General features: G+C 41.0%; 2 long non-coding RNA genes across 2 annotated transcripts in view; both read left to right on the top strand.

Annotated features, from left to right (window-relative positions):
* Positions 1 to 12,867, top strand: part of LOC138854940 (uncharacterized) — a 116,840-nt gene extending 103,973 nt beyond the window's left edge. Inside the window, exon 2 of the long non-coding RNA XR_011394125.1 lies at positions 12,763 to 12,867. This is a non-coding gene — a long non-coding RNA (uncharacterized lncRNA). The remainder of the gene's footprint in view (positions 1 to 12,762) is intronic.
* The window catches only part of LOC138854941 (uncharacterized), a 584,083-nt gene that overhangs the window by 289,127 nt on the left and 271,047 nt on the right, over positions 1 to 23,909 (top strand). The window lies entirely within an intron of this gene.

Raw genomic sequence — 23,909 nt, 5'->3', positions numbered from 1 at the left:
CTTCTCTGTTTTAATACTTCTTGTAGCTAGTTCTTGAATATCTGCACAAGGAGCGTGACACCAATTTCCACAAAAATGACAATTTATCCATGTGGAAGCCCGTTTGTTTGACTGACCACAGACTACACACAGCTTCATAATTTGAATGGTTGATTTACTGCAATTCTACTAGCAACCTCTTGAATATTCTATTAATAACCTTAAATGAAGCTCTAGCTATTTGTATTTCTGTTTCTGTTTTTGTATATTGGACAGCTTACCATCACGTTCCTGATTTTTAATGTTTGTGTTTATAAGGGCGCCTACAACCCCATCCGTTTACAGTCTGTTTTATTGTCCAACGAAACCGTTTGAAACCAGTCAAGGGTTCGGCCCAGTCAAGGGTTCGGACCAGTCAAGGGTTCGAACCAGTCAAGGGTTCGGACCAGTCTATCTGATCTGAGCAGTGGGTCACTTATTTAAACCATACTGGTCGGTGATTTGAGCTAACACATGAAGGATCTACTGGAAATTATCTACCCGAGTAATATGTGATTTGACTGATACAAAAGTATAACTTGCGTGTTGAAGAAATCGGTGACTGCTGGCACTCCTACAGTGACGAACGGTCGACCTCAACCCTTGTTTATCAATCGCTGTATCTAGCTTTTCTATTTTTTTTTTTTTTTTTTTTTTCTACTCAGAAAAGACCGACACATCATGCACTCCCTCTCCACACTCAGTTTCGGACCACAAAATGGAATAATTCTTTACTTTAAGACCGACTTCTACTGCCTGTATTTCTGACCATAGTACAGTGGACCCCCGGTTAACGATTTTAATCCGTGCAAGAGGGGTAATTGTTATGCGAAATAATCGTTATGTGAATGAATTTTCCCCATAAGAAATAATGGAAATAAAATTAATCCGTGCAAGACACCCAAAAGTATGAAAAAAAATTTTTTTTACCACATGGAATGTTAATTTTAATACACACAAACTGAAAAAGGCATGCACACTTACATGACACTTACTTTTATTGAAGATCTGGTGATGATTGATGGGATGGGAGGAGGGGAGAGTGTCGAACTTATTGTTTAGAAGGGGAATCCCCTTCCATTAGGACTTGAGGTAGCAAGTCCTTTTCCGGGGTTACTTCCCTTCTTCTTTTAATGCCACTAGGACCAGCTTGAGAGTCACTGGACCTCTGTCGCACAACAAATCTGTCCATAGAGCTCTGTACCTCCCGTTCCTTTACGATTTGTCTAAAATGGGCCACAACATTGTCATTGAAATAGTCACCAGCACGGCTTGCTACAGCTGTGTCAGGGTGATTTTCATCCATAAAGGTTTGCAGTTCAACCCACTGTGCACACATTTCCTTAATTTTTGAAGTAGGCACAATGGATTCCACAACTGGCATAGGCTTCTCAGGGTTAGCCCCAAACCCTTCAAAATCTTTCTTAATTTCCATACTAATTCTCACCCTTTTTACCACAGGGTTGGCACTAGAAGCTTTCTTGGGGCCCATGGTCACTTATTTTCCAGAAACAGCACCGAAAACACTGTAATAATACGAAATATTCCGAGTGTATGCTTGGATGTTACCGCGGAGGCTGGCTGGTAAACAATGGCACGGGCGGCACATGTGAGGGCGCACATTGGACGCGTCTCGGACGAAAATCGGTGAACAGGTTTTTAATCGGTATGCGCGGCAAAAATTTTGCGATTAAAGTAAGCGGTATGCGAAATAATCGCTATGTGATGCCATTGTTATGCGGGGGTCCACTGTATTGGCAACGCACTCCTACGCCATGTTGGTAGAGATATTTCCTTTCATGCTCTTAAGAGTGGTATGTGCATCATCACAGTCCAGAATGCTACCCAAGCTCATGATTTTTCTCTTTCACATATCCATACTATTCCTATCACTATCGAAAAACATCATTCCCTCAATTCTTGTAGTGTTACTATCATTCTGTCCCATTCCATAGTCCAACAGAATTTCCAGACATGTGGCAATGACATTCTCAAACAGCTGGAACTCCAAGATCTCCCAATTCTCAAGGTAGACACTTATGTTCTTCCTGCCCACGGACGGAGACGATACCCTTGCAATGTGGCTCATTTAACTTTTGACAGCCGTGAACTCCCATCCTCTGTTTATTTAGCAGGACATCGGTTACAAGTTTGAAAGGTGATCCCTACACCGGAACAGTGTAGAAATTAATAACAAAACAAAGAACAAAACCGTGTCTGGAACGATACACAAATAACCCATACATAATGCTGCACACTAACAGCACCTTTCAACGCAGGTGAAATTGCCGACCTAGAAAATGTACAGAGAACTTTCACGGCGCACATAACGGAGATAAAACACCTCAATTATTGGGAGCGCTTGAGGTTCCTAAACCTGTATTCCCTGGAACGCAGGAGGGAGAGATACATGATTATATACACCTGGAAAATCCTAGAGGGACTAGTACCGAACTTGCACACGAGAATCACTCACCCCCAATGAAAAGCAGGGGTGTCACTAGCACGTTAAGAGACCATACAATAAGTGTCAGGGGCCTGAGACTGTTCAACTGCCTCCCAGCACACATAAGGGGGATTACCAACAGACCCCTGGCAGTCTTCAAGCTGGCACTGGACAAGCACCTAAAGTCAGTTCCGGATCAGCCGGGCTGTGGCTCGTACGTTGGTTTGCGTGCAGCCAGCAGCAACAGCCTGGTTGATCAGGCTCTGATCCACCAGGAGGCCTGGTCACAGACCGGGCCGCGGGGGCGTTGACCCCCGGAACTCTCTCCAGGTAAACTCCAGGTCTCCAGGTAATAAAAGAAAGACGCTTATGACGACGTTTCGGTCCGACTTGGACCATTTACAATGTCACACTGACCAGAAGTGGAGCAGGACGGCTATATATAGCCGTCCTGCTCCACTTCTGGTTAGTGTGACTTTGTAAATGGTCCAAGTCGGACCGAAACGTCGTCGTTAGCTTCTCTCTTTTGTGTGTGGGTTATTTGTGTATAGTGTAGAAATTGCTGGTGATTTGGCCACCCAGCGAAATATTGCAGATCTATAGCCGAATGCCCAGTCTGTGGTGCCGATGACCATTCTAACACGTCTTGCAGTCGACCTCCCTCTGGCCTTAATTGTCATGAGGCTCACCCTTCGTACTCTCGCTGTTGCCAGGTCTACTTAAATGAGTGGGAAATTTGTTGCCTCAAAGAGGCAGAAGGTCTCCCTAATGCTATGGCAGTTTCTCATCTCTGCTTCCAAGGGAGACTACCCCATGTTTCTTATTCTCATGTATCAAAACGTCTCCCCATTTCTGGGGTCCCATCTTCTGCAGCCTCATCTGCGATTGCCAGTCCCATAGTCACTCCTGTAACTAATTCTTTTGCTGTCCTGGGCTCAGACATCTCTACTTCAACACCTCAGTCTGTTCTCACTTTGTGTTCTCCCTCACAAACCCCAGTATCGACAAGACCTCATATGACACCACCTCCCAATCGTCCCTCTACTTCTCAGAGGTCCAAAAAATCTCCTTAAACCTCTCCTTCCCTTCATCTACCTCCACATTTTACCTTCCCAGTCTCTGTACCTTGGTCTTCTCCTTTCACTGGCTCCATTACAAGTGTGGAGGTTCATCCTCCTGCTCATACTGTGCCTTCCTCCCCTGCCCCCTCAAAAGTTTCTTCCTCTTCTGCCACCTCCGAGGTTTCTGCCTCTTCTGTCCCCTACCACACTTCTCAAGTTCCCTCCACCCTTTCGCCCCCTTCTACCTTGGTACAGTCCACTACAGTTCCAATTTTTACTCAAACTCCTCCTCCTTCCATCTCCAATATTGTCTCCCATACGACGTCTCTGAACTCTGAAACACTTGAAGCAATCTCTGAATTTATTTCAGAGACCAAACCATCAATCGACACTAATCCACCCTCTGTTCCTTCTCTTTCCTCTTCTCCATCTGTGCAACTCCTTTCTTCACAGCACACCATTCTTTCGCTGCTTGAACGTTTTCTGTTGCCACCACATGTGGACTTTTCTAACCCCTCTAGTCCAGAGAAACCCTTACCTGTGGATCTCAGGTATCTTTACCATTGCCAATCATGGCCTATTTACAGTGGAATATACGCTGCCTCAGGGGTAATCAGGGTGAGCTTCATATGTTACTCTTCCGGTTTTCCCCTGTTGGTGTTTGCTTACAGGAGCCAAAATTACACTCTGCTGTTATCTATCCCATCTCAGGCTATAATTTATTGTATTCTTCAGATCCTTTTCCGGGTGGGACCTTTTATGAAAATGCCCCTCTTCTATGCACTGATATTACGTACCATCAGCTATTTGTTCGTACTTCGCTGCATTACACAGCATCCTCTTGCATAGGTGGTATACACTCTGTTCTTTGTATCTCTCTCCTTCTCGGGCATTATCTGTCCCGGATATTGCCTGTCTTGTTTCATCATTACCGCCACCACTTATGTTACTTGGCGATTTTAATGCCCATCATTTCCTCTGAGGGTCTCACTGTCATTCCCGTGGCATTCAGTTAGAGGCTTTTCTTGCTTCCTACCCCCTCCATGTTTTAAATACAGGTACTTACACCCATTTTGATCCTCACACTCATACTCTCTTTTGCATCGATCTCTCATTCTGCTCTTCCTCCGCTGCATTAGACTTCACCTGGTCTCTTCTCCCGGATTTACATGACAGTGATCATTTTCCAATGATTCTTACTTCCCCTTCATATTCACCACCTCTTCGTAACCCACACTGGTAATTTGATCAGGCAGATTGGACCCTTTACTCACAACTAACTGCTTTTAGTGAGGTTCCTTCTTCATCCTCCATTGATGAGCTTTTACACCTCTTCTCGTCCTCTGTTTTAACCACAGCTTCTCATTGTATACCCCAAACTTCGGGCAGGCATTCTCAGAAATGCTTGCCTTGGTGGTCTCCTGCTTGTGCTCGTGCAGTACATTTGAAACACGCTACGTGGGGGCAGGTACAATAGAACCATGAAGAGACTCCTTGATTTTAAGCAGAAGCATGCGATCACTCGCCGTGTCATCCATGATGCTAAACGCACTTGCTGGCGAGATTATGTCTCCACCATCACCTCTGCTTCCTCTATGAGTGCAGTCTGGAAAAAAGTACGAAAACTGAGTGGTAAATATTCTCCTGACCCGGCTCCTGTTCTGCGGGTTGCCGGTGTTGATATAGCAAACCCACTAGATGTTGCCAATGAAATTGGCAATCATCTGGTCCATATTTCTCAGGGACTCCATCTATGCCCCTCGTTTCTTTCCTAAAAGTCTGCCAGAGAGTTAGCACCCTTGGACTTTTCTGCTCTCAGAGAAGAACAGTATAATGTGCCATTTACACTTCAGGAACTGGAGGCAACACTCTAAGCTTGCCGATTATTGGCAGCTGGGCCCAACAACATTCATATTCATATGCTACAACATATACCTCAGTCAGCCCTTGCAGTCCTTTTACTCCTTTTCAATCTTATTTGGTCACAAGGAGTTCTTCCACAGCTGTGGAAATCTGCCATTGTTCTCCTTCTCAACAAACATGGTACTACGGGACATGAAGCCTCCCACTATCATCCCATTGCTCTTACCAGTGCAGTTTGCAAAGTGATGGAACGCCTGGTAAATAGATGTTTAATGTGGTATTTAGAGACACAAAACAGTCTCTCCACACGTCAATATGGCTTTCGTAAGGGCTGTTCTACCAGAACCCTTACTGTGCTTGGATACGTATGTTCGTAATGCCTTTGCGAATAACCACTCAGTTATTGCCATATTTTTTGACCTTTAGAACCCATATGACACAACTTGGAGGTATAATATTTTGGCCCAAGCCCACTCCTTAGGCCTCCGAGGCAATCTACCATCCTTCCTTAAGAACTTTTTAACTGACAGACATTTCCGTGCTCGGGTTAATAATGTGCTTTCCCTGGACTTTATCCAAGCTGAAGGTGTCCCCCAGGGATGTGTTCTGAGCACAACACTTTTTCTCCTTGCTATAAATGATTTGGCCTCTAGTCTTCCATCCAATATTTGGTCATCACTCTATGTTGATGACCTCGCTGTTGCCTGTGCAGGTGCTGACTGTCACCTCATTACAGTTTCTCTCCAGCATGCGGTCGACCGTGTTGCCAATTAGGGCACAATGCATGGGTTTAAATTTTCCAGTACCAAAACTCACCAAATTACTATGGCTCCCTTATCCCTGAATGTAATACATTCAGGTTTCTGGACCTCCTCTTTGACATAGGTTATCCTCCTCTTTGACATAGGTTATTACCTCTCTGAAGGCAACTTGTCACAGTTGGCGGAACCTTCTTAAAACCCTTGCTCATCTTTCATGGGGAGCTGATCGTTGAACTCTCCTTCGCCTACATTCCACCCTCATTTTATCGAAACTCGATCATGGTGACCAGATCTATTCAGTGGCATCTCCTGCTACTCTCTCTAGCCTTAACTCCATTCATCACCAAGGATTACATTTATGCCTTGGTGCTTTTCGTTCTTTCCCTGTTGAGAGCCTCTATGCAGAAGTGAACATTCCATCCTTATCCGATTGCTGTAATGCCCATTGCCTTCGCTACTATGTATGCTCTCATGATCTCCGCAATCCTTCCATTTATAGAATGGTTACCGATATTAGTAGACATTATTTGTTCTCCGCCCCTGTTTGCTCTGTCCCTTCTCTCTTCGCCTACATTCGCTCTTGTCTTCTCTTCAATTACCACCTTTCTATGTTCATGTAGTATCTCACTTTTCCCTACCCCCTGGAAAGTTCCAGCTGTTCGAGTCTGTTCTTTCTCACTCCCTTTCTCAAAAGCCCAATTGTCTATGGTAGATTCCCTCTGTCTTTTTCTTGACCACTTCCACTTTCATTTTCATGCCATTGCAGTATACACAGATGGCTCTAAGTCTTCTGACAGCATAGGATTCGCAGTAGTGTTTCCGGTCAGCATCGTAAGAGGGCATTTACTATCTTCGGCTAGCATTTTTACTGCTGAATTGTATGCCATTCTTGCAGCACTTATCCATATTGCATCTATGCCTGTGTCATCATTTGTGGTTGTCTCAGACTCCCTTAGTGCTTTACAGACTATTCAGAAATTTGATACACCTCACCCCTTAGTCCTCCGTATCCAACTTTGGCTACACCGCATCTTTACCAAGCATAAAGATATTGTTTTTTGTTGGGTCCCTGGTCATGTTGACATACAGGGCAATGAACAGGCAGACACTGCTGCACAGTCAGCAGTACATGACTTACCAGTTTCATATAGAGGTGTTCCATTTATGGACTATTCTGCTGCAATAGCTACCCACCTTCACACCCATTGGCAACAACGTTGGTCTACTCTGCTTGGTAACAAACTTCAATCTTTTAAACTAAGTATAGATTCATGGCCATCTTCTTGTCACCAGTGTCAAGGTTGGGAGACTACTCTTATAAATATTCCCATCTTGTATTGGCCACACTCGTTTTACTCATGGGTATCTCATGGAGAGGCACCCTGTTTCTCTCTGTGAGAAGTGTCTTGTTCCAGTATCAGTTAGCCACATTCTGTTAGACTGCCCTCTCTATCAACGAGCACACAGAATTTACCTCCAACGTCGTCTCCGCTCTACTACTCTTTCTTTACCTTCCCTTCTTGCTGATGGACCCTCCTTTAATCCTGACTCTCTCATTAAATTCTTAACAATGACTGATTTACTCCACAAACTCTGATGATGATGCCTTCTGCATATCCCTCAGCCTTTTCTACCTCAATCTCTTGCTACCCTCTACCCCTTCACTATCCACTGCCCCGCTGTTCTCCATAACCTAGTAATCATCCCTCTCCCTTTTGCCACTTGATACCCTCACTTCCTGCCCTGCAGTGCTGTATAGCTCTTGTGGTTTAGGGCTTCTTTTTTATTAATAATAATAATCAGCTAGGCCAGCATTAATGCAACCTTTATGTCAGTCACTGTAGTGTCAGGGTTATTAACATTATCATTATTGTCATCATTAATATAAGAATTACATACAACCCTGCACATAATTATATGGCATCTTCCCTTGTTGCATTGATAGCAATTGTTCAATTTGGCATGACTATCCTTTACATTGTGATTGCCTAGACATCTGATACATCTGTCAAGTTCTTCCATTCTTTCCACTTTAACATCCCATGAATTATAGGCATTACAACTCTTAGTGAAATGAGTACCCTTGCAGATTAGACAGTCTCTCTCTTCCTTGCCTGACCTTTTATCATTTGGGTTACCCTTACTGTGGCATTTATTCCTCTTACCTCGATGTGTGGAACCACCATTACGGATTCCTGTCACTTGATATGTGCCTATGTAACCCTTAATTATGATTATTACCACTGGGATTATTTTTCCCCTTTGAGACTTGACAGATACCTCAGAGTCATTATGTGTTATATCTTTACAACTGTTTGGCTGACTGGTCTGCTACTGAACAATTAATTCTTGCCGACCTAGTCTGATTTTCTCCAGACCGTACTGTGGAGGTTTTGGCAAACACATCGTTTGCATTAATAGGTTGATCAACTGCCTGGTTTACACCCTTTAATTTATTCAAAGCCTTACTTTTACAGGACAGTTTTTCTTCCAATTCATAATGCTGAATAATAAAAGCATTCGTTTCCTCGCCATCTGCACAATTCTCCAGCAGATCTCTTTCACAGTCTTTTAACCACAATTTGTACCACTCAAATCTACTCTCTAAAGCATCTAAATATAACTTTAATTCATTAGGGTTCACGGTTTCTTGATTCATTAAATCCAAGCACTTACTGTATGCCTTCGTCACATGACCTTTAAAAGTCTGTAATGATGCTTTCATTACTCTAAAATCCATGGACTTGTCAGCCACATTAACTCCAGATCCAGTCATGGTTATAGAATTACTAATCACCGATTATACAACTTAAGTAGACACTTTATAAGAGTAACTCTTGCACTTTTCTCTTGCATAAATTCTTGCCACACATATGCTAGCAATTAATTGCTCTAATGATCATCCACCATACAATCGATTAAATCTGTGTACACTGTACCCACTTCTTTCAATCAGTCAATTATTAAGTAATTAATTCAATTAATTTTTCACTGATTACATATGGTTCGAAGGGCCAATGGGGAGATATGGAAAATTTATAATAGGTTACCTGTATGTACCTCAACATTACATTCATACATGAAATCTCATTGGGAGGCGACAATCACATATTGTTTACAGTAGCTACCCCATGTAGGCATGTGAGTAAATTTAGCCACCCCTGGTCACTACAGGTGGCCCCTTCGACCTCACAATCTTACCCATATCTATCCGAGACAAGTGTGAAGTGGATAACACCCACAAGTATGGTGCTACTAATTAATTGTGGACTGTGTAGATTATATTGGTTTGACTGAATGAAAGGGAGGAGTAGGTTACACACATATATATCCATCAAGGAAAAAACACTTGTATATAATACCATCACTTACCAGATATTCCCTGGTGGTCACTTGATGTAGCTGGATCACCCACAACCTATCCAATTACAACTTACCTAACTGGCCAGTATCAGTTTGTTATAACTAGAGGGGTTACTTAACTGTGGGTGATTGATGCTCCTTATTTCCTCCATTCACCATCTCATTTTGATGTCCTGTTACACTGATACAGTTCTTATTTCAGCAGGACTGGGTATTCGTTGGTATGTCCTGGCTTAGAAATCATGACTCCATAAACTCCTCTATCCTCGGGACAGGAAACCACGAGGTTAACTGATGCTCACTCAGAGAATGGAGACTCATTTCACTTCACACATTCTCTTAACTTAGTGTTATTATCACTGATTACTTCACAGCCCACCATACGGTTTAATGTCTCATAACTGTTATGCACATCAGCGGTCACTCCATTAAGATCTGAGACCGATGAGTGATGATTAAATCATGGGTATTTTCCCCTGGACACACTCCAAGGTGTCACGCCAGTCACCACCAGTCCTACCATTATTCACTAATTTTACCACTGTATTACAGTGGTCCCATAAATCACGTTCCCTCACTCTTCACCAGAAACAGTTACGACACCTATTATGAAGTGAGGCCTATATTAATCCTTAGGCCACTGTAGACTCCAATTTCCTGGTCCTATTTTTTCCCAGCCTCTTAACTCCATTCAAAATACTCCCGCCTCTCCTCTCCGCCTATCCACACAGGCGCAGTGGTTCTGTCAGTTCTCTTCTTTAAAATACACTTTAGAGCAATAGTAATGCATTAATCATGTATATTTACATTATAAAAAATATACAGCATAATTTTGGGAAATTATTTTCTACAGTGGCCATCTTCTTACTACTGTTGTCATACTCAGGAGACTTTGCTCTCCCATCTCCGCATCAGCCATACTCTCCTTACCTATGGGTATCTCATGGAACAAAACCCTATCCCTCTCTGTGAGGCTTGTCAGGCAGCTATTTCAGTTCTTCACTTTCTCGTGGATTTCCCGGTTTACCAGCGAGCTCACAGGATTTATCTCCACCAATACCACTGCCTTATTGCTCTTATGTTATTTTCCCTTCTTACAGATGATGCTGCCTTTGACTTACTATCACGATCTTGCTTTTTGTCAGCAACCGCTTTACTATAGGAACTTTGACAAATAGCCCCTTGCATCCCTTCCAGCCCTTTTCTCCCCTCACCTCTGATCTCCTCTCCACCTAGCTGTTTATATATCTCCAGCACTATTTTCTGCCCCGCATTGCAGCATGACTCTTGTCAGTTTAGTGCTTTATTTGATTATAATATTAATCCATTGCTCCAGTCGACCAAACTCATAGCAGTTTCACTAGAACTCCTTTACTTCCACCCAATAAAGTGATCAGAAATTGGTAATTTGGCCAATTTCATACAAAATTGAAGAAAGGCCAATTTCAAAATACATTCCAGAATAAACAATACATTCAGACCTAGAACTAAAATAACATTGTGTCTTTTCATTAGTCATGTCTCCAGGCCCCTTTTATATTACATTTACTTTACTGTTATGCAGACTACTGCATTAGTGTAAAAATGATATAAATAATATCAGTTCATTTGTGGAAGCATATTAAACCCACCAGTTGACGTGTCTTGGATGCATGACGGAATTTGTTTACTCCTGAACATTGTCAACAATCAAACATTTGTACTAATTTGAGTTCACTTTCAAGCTATTTTTTGTTTATTAACCATTAACGCTTTCAGGGTCGCCAGGCCCACTCCGAGATTTGTTCTCAGGGTCGCCCAAATTTAAAAAAAAAAAATTATTTTTTCTTATGAAAAGATAGAGAATCTTTTCCCAATCATAATGACACCAAAAGTATGAAATTTGATGGAAATTTTATGGAATTATACTCTTGCGAAGTTAGCGGTCTCAACGATGTTTATGCATCGGCGATTTTGCCCACTTTGAGCCCTATTTTTGGCCGATTCCAGTGTACTTGTTGACAAAAAAGCATAACTATTTCACTAGAACTCTATTTTTTCTATCGAATGAGTACAAGAGACCACCCATTTACCAATTTCAACAATCCAATACAGTGGTCAGAATTTAGCAATTTTGCCAATTTCACAAAAATTTCAAAAAATGCCAATTTCCGAATAGGGTCCAGAATAAACAAGAAAGATATTCCTATCACTAAAATAGCATTTCCTCTGTTCATTAGTCACGTTCTTAGGCCCCTCTTACATTCTTTTGCTTTCCACTTTGAATTTTTATTCTCACAAAAAATAGAAGATTTACTGTTATGCAGACTACTGCATTAGTGTAGAAATGGTATAAATATTATCAGTGCACTTGTGAAAGAATATTAAACTCACCAGTTGGACGCATAGCATGATTTGTTTACTTTTGAACTTCGGTAGAAATCGAACATTTCTGCTATTTTGAGCTCAATTTCAAGATACTTTTCATTGTAAAACCAGTCAAAATTATCTCAATTTCTGTAATATGTCTTCCATTCTATAAAATAAGACTAGGAAAACTAGATTACAACAATAAATACCATACGAAAGTACAGTGCAAAGTTGCTATTTTAATCCAAAAACACTGTCAAAGTTTTTTTTTTCTCATTATTCACTGTGTGCTGCAGGATTTTTTTTATACTGCACACACTGACCACATAGACCCATTCTTTCATATGTAGGCCTACCTGCTTTCTCTCACTAGATTTGAGGGCACTAGAATTTATGTGTACTATTACGTGAAAAACCCTGGTGCGTAAGCTGTTCTAGTACGGCCAAAACCCTGAAAGAGTTAAAAATCATCTCTATTTCTGTTATATGTCTTCCATTCTGTCAAATAACATCAAGAAAATGAGAATACAACCATAAATACCATACAAAAATACACCACAAATATGCTGTTTTAAACAAAAACTCGGTCCCAGTTTTCTCATGCACTGAGTGCTGCAGGATTTTTTTATGCTATATATACTGACCACTCAGACCCATTCTCTCATATGTAGGCCTACCAGCTATCTCCTGCAAGATTGAAAGCTACTAGGATTTTAGCATAGTACTACGGGATTGACACTGGTTTCTAAGCCTTAATAATATGGGACTGACAATGAATGGGTTAAAAGCGACAATTTTATTTAGTGAAACATAATAATAGGAAAAATATATTTTCTTGTTGAGTATGTGTTGTTGGTAATTGTGGAATATTGTACTATACTGACTCATGTTTCTATTGCAGAAATATTTTGTGGAAGATTACCAAGTTGTGTCTTGCCAGACATTATATCTTCAGTACTACAAGAAAGGCAACATCTGTTATCCTTGTGAATTTTTAACTACCTAAGTATTCCTAATTGAACAATTTTACTTTTGATATTGGGAATTCTATCTAAATATGCATGGTAGTTAATAGAAAAATACATGCTAGTAATACTGTAATTAATAATTTTCAGAAAAATCTGTATAAAAACAAGATAAAATAATAATAAAAGTGATGTTGAGTGTATCTGCAGTGTTCCACTACATATATTACTCTTTTAACACACAAAACAAAAATTATGATAGTGTTTTAATGCACAATATAAACTTTATTAGTGCTTATAAGTAGGGAAAGTTTTGCTTAAATAAATCTTAACATGGGAATATGTTCATAAGGAAAACTGTGTTTTCACTCTCCAAAATAGTTGAAAAAACTATCTTGAAATAGACATGTGAGTACATAAGGAAGATTAACTATACCAATGTTGAATGACTAAAATATTTTAAATGAAATACCATTGTTTAAAAAATATGGAAACACATAAAGAACATAAATCATATCAGTGTTCAGAGTGTCTTAAATGTTTTAGTGCAAAAAACAATCTTGTAAAACATGTGAGAGTACATACAGGAGATAAACCATATCAGTGTTCAGAGTGTCTGAAATGTTTTAGTCTAAAAGGCTATCTTGTGAGACATATGAAAGTACATATAGGAGATAAACCATATCAATGTTCAGAGTGTCTAAAACATTTTAGTTTAAAATGTAATCTTGTAAGACATATGAGAGTACATACAGGAGATAAACCATATCAATGTTCTGAGTGTCTGAAATGTTTTGGTCAAAAAGGCAGTCTTGTGACACATATGAGAGTACATACAGGAGATAAACCATATCAATGTTCAGAGTGTCTGAAATGTTATAGTCAAAAAGGCAGTCTTGTGACACATATGAGAGTACATACAGGAGATAAACCATATCAATGTTCAGAGTGTCTGAAATGTTTTAATAAGAAAAACAGTCTTGTGAAACATATGAGAGTACATACAGGAGATAAACCATATCAATGTTCAGAGTGTCTGAAATGTTTTAGTATGAGACACAATCTTGTGAGACATATGAAAGTACATGCAGGAGATAAAACATGTTAGTGTTGAATGCTAAAGGAGTATTTTAGCTATAAACTCATCAGAATATATAAAATGAATGTACCATAACAGTGTTGAGAGTGAAATATGTTACTAATAATAATAATAATAATATCTTTATTTACTACAAGTACATGTACAAGGTACATAGGCCTAGCTGGCATCAATGACATTCTACTATTCAAATTCAAATTCAAATTCAAAGTTTATTCTCTATAAGGATTACAATGCTGAGTTTACAGAAATTTGGTTATTGTTTGGTTTACATGTAGTAAAATTGAAATTACAGAGTGTACCACTAGAACACTTAGCATGGCTAGGCATTTCGGGCATACTTAGTTTTATTCTTAAATGTAAAATATTACAAATTATGAGGTAAGTTGGTATTATGGCTAAGTGACTAAATACTAGTTTGTGAGTTTAGCAATGTGAATGCTTTTGTTTTGGCACAGTATATAGTTTCAGTATTGGAGTATCACAGGATTCATTATTTTAAGACTGAGATTAATATTTCTGTTTATGGTCAAATGAGTAAGCGAGTGTAAGTGTGAACCACCAGGTGGTATTCGTGAAGTTAGTTGACGGGGTGTATCAGGGAGATAAGATGTTTTCTAATGGTAGTTTTGAAGGTGATGAATGTGTCTGCAGTTTTAGAGTTCTCAGGTAGGGTATTCCAGATTTTAGGGCCTTTGACATACATTGAATTTTTGTAAAGGTTTAGTCGGACACGGGGAATGTCGTAGAGATGTTTGTTTCTGGTGTTATGCCTGTGGGTTCTGTCACAACTATCAAGAAAGCGTTTTAGGTCAAGGTTGATATTAGAGTTTAAGGCCCTGTAGATATAGATTGCACAGTAGTAAGTGTGGATGTACTGAACTGGGAGTAAGTTTAGATCTTTGAAGAGTGGGGGGGTGTGCTGCCAGGGATGGGATTTAGTGATTATTCTTACTGCAGCTTTTTGTTGGGTTATTATTTGCTTTAGGTGTGTTGCTGCAGTTGATCCCCAAGCACAAATAGCATAGGTGAGGTATGGATAAATAAGTGAGTGGTATAGTGAGAAGGGCATTTTGCAGCACGTAGTATCGTATCTTGGAGAGGATCCCAACCGTTTTGGATACTTTTTTGGCTATATGCTGGATATGGGTGCTGAAATTCAAGTTATTGTCAAGGTATAAGCCTAAGAATTTTCCCCCATTATTTCTGGTAATTAGAGTGTTGTCAATCTTAATGTTAATTTGTGCATCTCCTGCTCTGCTACCAAACATAATATAGTAAGTTTTGTCAGTGTTAAGCGTAAGTTTATTGGCTGTCATCCAAGTCGATATTTTAATCAGCTCCTCATTCACAATGGTGTTAAGGGTGGCAAGATTAGGGTGAGAGATGACATAAGTCGTGTCATCAGCAAAGAGAATGGGTTTCAGGTGTTGGGATACGTTTGGAAGGTCATTGATGTATATGAGGAAGAGCAGGGGACCAAGGACACTTCCCTGCGGAACTCCAGTATCAAGTGGCCGTGTTGCTGATGCTGTGTCTTTAATGGTGACGTACTGATACCTATTAGTAATGTAAGATTTGAAATAAGCAAGCGCATGGCCTCTTATACCGTAGTGGTCAAGTTTGTGGAGTAGGATTTCGTGGTTTACTGTGTCAAAAGCTTTTCTTAGGTCAATAAAAATTCCTAGTGGATATTCCTTATTTTCCAATGTTGTGTAAAGCAGATCTAGCATTTTTATGATTGCATCATTAGTGCTTTTATTTTTCCTGAATCCAAACTGGCAGGGGTTGAGTATGTTTTGAGCTGTTATAAATGAATACAGTCTCCTGTGCACGAGTTTCTCAAAGATTTTGGATAGCAATGGTAAGTTAGATATTGGCCTATAGTTGTTTAAGTCTGTAGGGTCACCACCTTTATGTACTGGTGTAACCCTTGCCATCTTGAGTAGTTTCGGGAAGGTGCTAGTCTCTATTGACTTGTTAGAAAGTAATGAAATCGCATGCGAAAGGACATGGGCCGCTCGCTTGTACAGTAATGGTGGGACATGAGACAGATTCCCCGAGTTATTTTTAAGTGACTTTATGATCTCAATGACTTCCGTGGGCTCAGTTGGTGCAAGATAGAAGGAATTAGGGAAATTTCCATCTAGGTAGTCCCCGGCATGGGCATTGGTATGTGGGATTTTACTGGCGAGATTAGATCCTATGTTTGAGAAGAAGTCATTTATCTTGTTAGCTGTGTCAGTGGGATGTAGTGGTGTTTCATTAGGTTTAGTTAGGACAATATTCTTGGTTTTTCTCAGTTTGTGGGTCCCTAGAATCTGAGAGAGTGTTTTCCAGGTCTTTTTTATATCTCCTCTAGTGTCTGTGAATCTACTGGAGTAGTATAGTTGTTTTGCTTTTTTTATTACTTTGGTGAGAGCTGATGAATAGTGTTTAAGAATATCTTTGTGTATTAAGCCCTGTCTATATTGCTTTTCATATTGGTGTTTCCTGTCAATGGATTTCAGAATGGTGCTGGTTAGCCATGGGCAACCAAGCTGTTTGTTTGTGATCTGTTTTGTTTTTATAGGACAATGTTTGTTGTATAGTCTAAGTAATTTGTTAAGAAAGATGTCTGTCCAGTCATCAATACCATTGGCCTTGGAGAATTCTGTAGGCCAATCAACAGTCTCTAGGTCAGCTGTGAACTTCCTTACTGAGGCCTCGTCATGGAGTCTAAATGAGACTTTGTTGTATTCAAGTGGTGGTTTACTAATGTTTGTCAGGAGGAAGGTAGGGTAGTGGTCTGTAGTGCTATCTGTGATTATCCCTGATTTAAGGGGGGCTAGTATATTGGTCCATATGTGGTCTATTATGGTTGCACTTGTCTCAGTGAGCCTGGTTGGTTTAGTTATTGTTGGTATGAGAAGTGTGTTGTTCATATTGTTGATGAAATCAGTTACAGGCTGATCATCTAGTAAGCCAAGGTTGATGTTGAAGTCTCCAGCTAAGAGAAGGTGGTGCTTATTCATTTGTCTGTTTGTTATTAGTGACTTTAATTTCTCACTGAAATTTGGGATGTTTGTGTGAGGTATCCGGTAAATGGCACCAATTGTTATAGGCGTCTTAAGGTTTTTTACAGTAAAATTAGCAAAAATGTATTCCCCATATTCATCACTAAAGCAAGTGGTGCTAAGACAAGATAATTGGTTAGAGTAATAGATTGCAATACCACCCCCAACTTGGTTTGTTCTGCAGTTGTGAATTGCTGTGTATCCTGGTAGAGGGTAGATATCTATTGTGTCCTGCTTAAGCCAGGTCTCAGTAAGAATAATGCAGGAGAAGGGTGTCTTTAGTGATTCAAGGAGTGCTAGGAGGTCATCATAGTGTTTGCTTAAGGACCTGATGATGTAGTTTAGTACTGATAGACTTTTAGCATTGTTTAGGATAGTGGTGGCTTGTGATGCTGTGTAATAAAGGCAGTTACTTTCCAATAGGTTTTGATTGGGTGTCAGATTATGGAGGTTTAGATCAGGGTCAACGTGATCAATCATCTTCTAGGTTTAAAATTATGGTTATTTATATCCTGAGTTGTGTGTTGAGTTCTACTACTGATATCTGTAGTGGTTGGAAGTTTGGACAAGTATATAGCTAGAATATTTTGGTCGTGTAGGGTATAGTCACTACTACACATAATGAAGTTGATGTTGTCTGTGTGTTGTGCTGGAATGAACTAAAGTACAACTAGGTATAAACTAGTAATATAAAAATACAAATTAAAAATAGAACAAGACTCTCACTTGTAATTGCACTAAGGTCTAATAATGACTTTTGTGGAGTCTCTGTTTTGAGCTAGAGTGAGCTAAAGTACAATAGGTTTAATCTAATAATATAAAAGTACAAATTAAAAATAGCACTAGTCTCTCACTAGTAATTGCACTGTGGTCTAATATAGTGAATTTGGTATTGACTATGTCTTGAGGTAGAATGAGCTATGGTACAACTGAATTTAATCTAATAATATAAAAATACAAATTAAAAAATACAAATTAAAAGTAGCACCAGTCTCTCACTAGTAATTGCACTATGGTCTAATATAGTGAATTTGGTATTGACTATGTATTGAGGTAGAAAGAGCTATAGTACAACAACTTTAGTCTAATAATATAAAAATACAAATTACAAATAGCACCAGTCTCTCACTAGTAATTGCACTATGGTCTAGTATAGTGAATTTGGTATTGACTATGTATTGAGCTAGAATGAGCTAGAGTAAAACTGTGATTAATCTAATAATATAATGAAGGAACAAGACTCTCAATTGTAATTGCACTAAGGTCTTATATAAGTTGTTTACAAGAATTAGAGTATAATTAGATTTAAATTGACAGGATAAAATTAAGGTAGCAAAATAATAATAAAAACAAAAGAATTGATAAAAATAAAAATGGCAATGACTTGGTTATAATATGCTAGTAAGATGGTGGACAGGATGATATAAAAGTTGTAGTTGAAAATACTAGGTTAAAAAAGTATGGAATAAAAATGGTCAATAAAAGAGTTTACAATAAGTTTGATCAATATAGTTTAAAGTAAAATTGGGCAATAATAGGGATTTAGAATAAAATTGGGCAATTGAGTATTTTTTAAAGTGAGGTAGAATTATTGAAGACAAGTTATGGTTAGTTTATAAAAGAATAAGATGGAACAGTGATGTGGTAAGTTGTAATAAAGGAGATAGATTCAGTAGATATTTAATACAATTAAGGCTATGAGGTAGAATGGTCGTTGAGTACAACAATGACAATTAAAAGTAGTTGGAGTATTAGAATTTTAGGGGGGCACAAGTTTATGGCAATATGACAATATAACACTAACGGTGGACTATGGGTATTATCTGCACTTTACTCTGATTCTGTTAGTCCAGCCTCACTTAGGAATGTTTTAAGGTCATGTTCTGTGGAGATGAAGTATCTCTTTCCAGTGGGCTGTTTCCTAACTGCTATTTTTCCATCCCTCACAAAGCACTGGTGGATTTTTTGGGCATAGCGCAGTTTTCTTAGCCGATAAAGAAGGTTTTGTCTCATTTTGGTAAGGCACTCATTGACGTAAACATCAGTTTTCATAGAAATAGATGTTTTTAGTAGGTTGTTTCTTTGTAAGCTATTTTGGAATTTTAACAGCACTGTTTTTTTACCTGCATGATAGCCCATCAGTTTACAATCCTTTATGTCATCACTACATATGTTAAGGCGAAGGTGGTCCTTGATAAGCTGTAGGGTGGTCTCCATGCAGGTCTCTTGGGTGACTGTGGGTGGGAGATGTTTGCTGTTAACTACAACAGCATCAGATAGCTGCTGTTGGTCATTATGGTCTTGGAAGTTGATTATGACATTTGCAAGTTGTTGGTCCACTCTTGATCTTTCCTCTGTAATGTTGGTAGTAAGTAGGGTGACTTGGTCTTTTAAAGTGTTGATGGTGTCTAGGGACCGGGTGTGGGTGTTGCTTTGTTGTTCTAGAGTGTCTAGTTTATGTTCTAGAGCAGTGATCTTGTTGAGGTAATCTGCATTGCTAGCCTTTAGTTCCTGCATTTCTTGAGTTAGTTTGGTGATCGTTTGGTTCTGAATCATAAGGAGTTTAGCTATTTCTGGGTCGGTGATCTTCTTGACATCAAATACTGGGAAGGAGTTATCTTGGACTGTAGCGGCGGCCATGTTTGTTGTCGTCTGTCGTGTGTTGTGGTGGTGTCGGTGGGTGATGAGGGTTGTGTCCTGGCTGGCAGTACCACAAGTTTTCCTCGTGTTATTACTCCTCTCACCTTTGATGTTAGGAGTCCTTAGCTGGTTACTGGATCTTCTTTTATTGTTCTGACCCTTGTCCATTGGCTGTGGCTTCGGGTGAATAGTAGGCGATGGGTGTTGGGTGAATGTTGTGGAGTATCACTTCAGTGGCAGCGGGGTAGGAGTTGCTAGAACAAGTCCTATTAGTTGGTAATTTGTGAACTTTTGGGTGATTTCTGCTGTTGCTTTATATCATTCTGGGTATCCACACATGTTAGTGTTATGCGGGTCATGATTAGGTCATCACTGGGCAGCTGGGAACCTCAGGTAGAAGTAAAAATAGAGGACAAGGTTCCTGTTGCCGCTGCCACTGCCGCTGCCGTTCAGCCATTCTTTGTTATGCTGAGCATTTCTCGCAAATTTGGGCCTTGGCCCAGGATGCGACCCACACCAGTCCACTAACTCCTAGGTACCCATCTTACTGATGGGTGAACATAGACAGCTGGTGTAAAGAAACACGCCCAATGTTTCTACCCACATCCTCTTCAGGGGGGGGGGCTTCTTGACGTTGTGAAGAGGCTCTTGGTCTGAGGAATTAAACCTGTTGGTCTCCTTCCTCAGACCGAACCTGATTATCCCTCAATCCACCCTTTCCTATCACATTATCCCTCTCCTCCCTTTTTCCTTTCCTCCTCCTCCTCCCCACCTCTCCCTTATTCCCTTCCTCTTTTTGGTCTTTGGGATTCTTCCCACAGGCACGCTAGTTCCTAGATAGGTGGAAGGGTACCAGGGTCCATTTCATTCCATTGAGATTCTTGGTGGTGGTGTAATTTGTCTTGGAATCTGGATTGTCTGGGGATGTCCGAATGCCTCTCCAGTCTCCCGAGGAGTGGCTTTGGGTGTCTTTCGAGCGACAGGTGTATCTCCGGAGGCTGCCTTTCGGATTCAAAGCATCAGAGATCATGTTACTGAAAGAAATATCCTAATTTTTTTTTGGGGGGGGGAGTAAATCATGCAGAAGTATGTGTATCTGCCTGAGGTACATACACACCTCTGTCAAATACACTGGCCACAATTCCTGAATTATTATATTGTTGTACACATGCATTGATATATCATCATGTAAAGTAAATGCTGTCAACAAAGTAAATTTCACAGCACAGCTTCCATAATCTAATGCAAACACACAAATAAAAACTACTCTATTACAACCTATTCACTGAACAAAAGTAAATGGGGAAAACAAAGGTGTATACAAGAGACACTATCAAGTTGCAAAATCAATCTCTCTGACACTCCTTACCCCCCTCTTCTCCTCATTTGAGCAACCGTCCACTCTCTTGTCATTACATATGACCCTGTCACATTCTTCTAGCCGTTCATGAGCATATAACCAGTCAAAGTGCAACAGTATCACAATCACTACGAACCTCACTGAAGAATCCTTACAGCATACATGCGTACATTACCTCTAAAAAATATATACCGCCACCTTCCAACATAGGTGTGATGGTAAGTGACCAAGCATATGTAAGTCTATATATACACAGAGAGTAATGCTGTCATCCCATGGGACACATATGCAAAAGTATAAACTGAAAACCCCCACAACCAAACTGGATCGCACTTTTAATCCAGCTATCATCACACTTACATCCTAACACCTACAAAACCACACTGAACCATCCCTCTATGTCTGACCCATATGCCCATACACACCCACACCCACAGAGGAGACTGTAGTAAATGAAAGAGCTAAGCTTTATGTGGAGGCCCTAACAGACAACAACAGAGCCCAAGAAAAGCCGAGAAGGGAAAATGACAGGCCACTGAGCCCAAGTACATTAGCCAGTGAAACTGAAGAAAGGAAAGCTGCAGTGCAGGAAACGAAATTAAATGAGGGGATACACAGGGATAAGCAGTGGGAGAATGAAAGGGTGAGGTCAGTCTTCGTGTATGGGCTCCAGGAAGCTGAAGGGGAAACATATGAAGCAAGAAAACAAGGGGAAAAAAAAGCAATTGAAAGCATCATGAAAGCAATAGGAGAAGACGACATGACCCAGCTGGAAAATTTTCGGAGAATAGGGGGGTTTGTAAAAAAAAGAACCCGGCCAGTGAAAGTGACCTTCAAGGCAGAAGCGACTCGGACCAGAATCCTGCAGGAGAAAGCACGATTAAGGGACATGCCGGCATACAGGAAGGTGTATCTCGACCGCGACAGATCACAAGAAGAAAGGCAGAAACTGAGAGAGATGTTACAAAGGCGAAAGGAGGAAAGAGAGGGGATGGAGAAGACAGACAGGAGATCCCAGACCCAGGAAGAAGATCAAATACAGCCTCCCTCACAACTTCCTATAGAAGCCTCCCAACCAGGTCAACCCCAGTGCAACCAAACACTCTAAATCAAAACACCCATGCCACATCCAATGCCCCCACCCACTACATTACAAACTCCACCCCTACAGCAACAACCCATAGTTCCTTACCAGGTCTCCCACTTCCCCAACCCCAATATACCTCCCAGACCACAGTCTTAGAAAAGAAGTTGAAGGTGTGGTATACAAATGCAGATGGAATAACAAACAAGTATGAGGAGTGGCATGAAAGAATCAAAGAGACATCCCCAGACATAATAGCACTCACAGAAACAAAACTCACCAGAATAATAACAGATTCAATCTTTCCATCCGGATACCAAATCCTCAGGAAAGACAGAGGGAGGAGAGGGGGAGGAGGAGTTGCACTGCTCATTAAAAACCAGTGGGATTTTGAGAAAATGGAAGGAATGGATGGCATGGGCGAAAGGGACTACTTAGTAGGAACAATCCAGTCTGAGGGACATAAGGTGATAATTGCAGTAATGTACAACCCACCACAGAACTGCAGGAGGCCAAGAGAAGAATATGATGAGAGCAACAGAGCAATGATCGACACACTAGCCGAGGTGGCCAGGAGAGCACACATGGGAGGAGCAAAGTTACTAGTTATGGGTGATTTCAATCACAAGGAGATTGACTGGGAAAACCTGGAGCCCCATGGGGGTCCCGAAACATGGAGAGCCAAGATGATGGATGTGGTACTGGAAAACCTCATGCATCAACATGTTAAAGACACTACCAGAGAGAGAGGAGAGGATGAACCAGCAAGACTGGACCTTGTATTCACCATGAGTAGTTCGGACATCGAGGGTATCATGTATGAAAGGCCTCTGGAAGCTAGTGATCATGTGGTTCTGTGCTTCGACCTCTTCAAGGGGGGCTCCTTGGCGTGGTGAAGAGGCTCTTGGTCTGAGGAATTAGACCTATCGGTCTTCTTCCTCAGACCGAACCTAATTACCCCCCAATCTCCCCTCCCCTATCCCATCCTCCCCATCCTCCCCTTTTTCCTTTCCTCCTCCTCCTCCCCACTCCTCCCTTTTGCCCTTCCTCTTTTTGTCCTTTGGGATTTCTCCCACAGGCGCGCTAGTTCCTAGGTAGGAGAAAGGACACCGGGGTCCATCCCATTCCGTTGAGGTTTCTTGGCGGTGGCGTAGTTTGCCGTGGAATCTGGATTGCCTAGGGATGTCCCGATCCCTCTCCGGTATCCCGGAGTAGCTTTGGGTGTCTTTTGGGCGACGGGTGTAGCTCTGGAAGCCACCTTTCGGATTCCGGGGGTGGTGGCTGAAGGAGGTATGCTTTGTGGCGGATATCCGGCCGCCCTCTCTTTTGTCCACCGAGGTAGCTCGGCAGATGTGAGGTTGCTATCCCAGATTGCTGGTTTACTGGCATGAAGGGTAGGGTATGGCACGGGTTCCATGCTGCATCTGCGCTACTAGCGGTGTCGAGTCCTCTTGGGCGCGGAGGGAGATTTCTGGCCCTTTCATCCCTCCTAGGAACTATCCCTCCCCGGTCCCCCCTTTTTTTTTCTTTTTTTTATTTTTATTTTCTTTTCTTCTTTCTTTTTTTTTCTTAAAAACAAAAAGAAAGAAGTAACCTAACCATGGCAGCCCTAGTCCATGAACCTGGTACCCCCGGGCCCCTTCTTGATACCGCACCCCGTTCTGACCCCGCCTCGTCTTTGGACCACTCTTCAGACATTCCTCATGCCTCTGTACCTATTGCCGGTGCTGTTTCCTCACCCGCTTCAGGTACTGAGGCCTCGACTGACTCCTTCGATTTATCAGACCTTCGCTCTCCTCTGACTATGCTTCCGGCCTCTCCCTCTACGGTGCGGCAATTTTCAA

This window comes from Cherax quadricarinatus, chromosome 75 (assembly GCF_038502225.1).
Source record: "Cherax quadricarinatus isolate ZL_2023a chromosome 75, ASM3850222v1, whole genome shotgun sequence".
Classification (NCBI taxonomy): domain Eukaryota; kingdom Metazoa; phylum Arthropoda; class Malacostraca; order Decapoda; family Parastacidae; genus Cherax; species Cherax quadricarinatus.
Note: the sequence above shows the minus strand (reverse complement) of the source record. Positions and strands in the feature narration are given on the sequence as shown.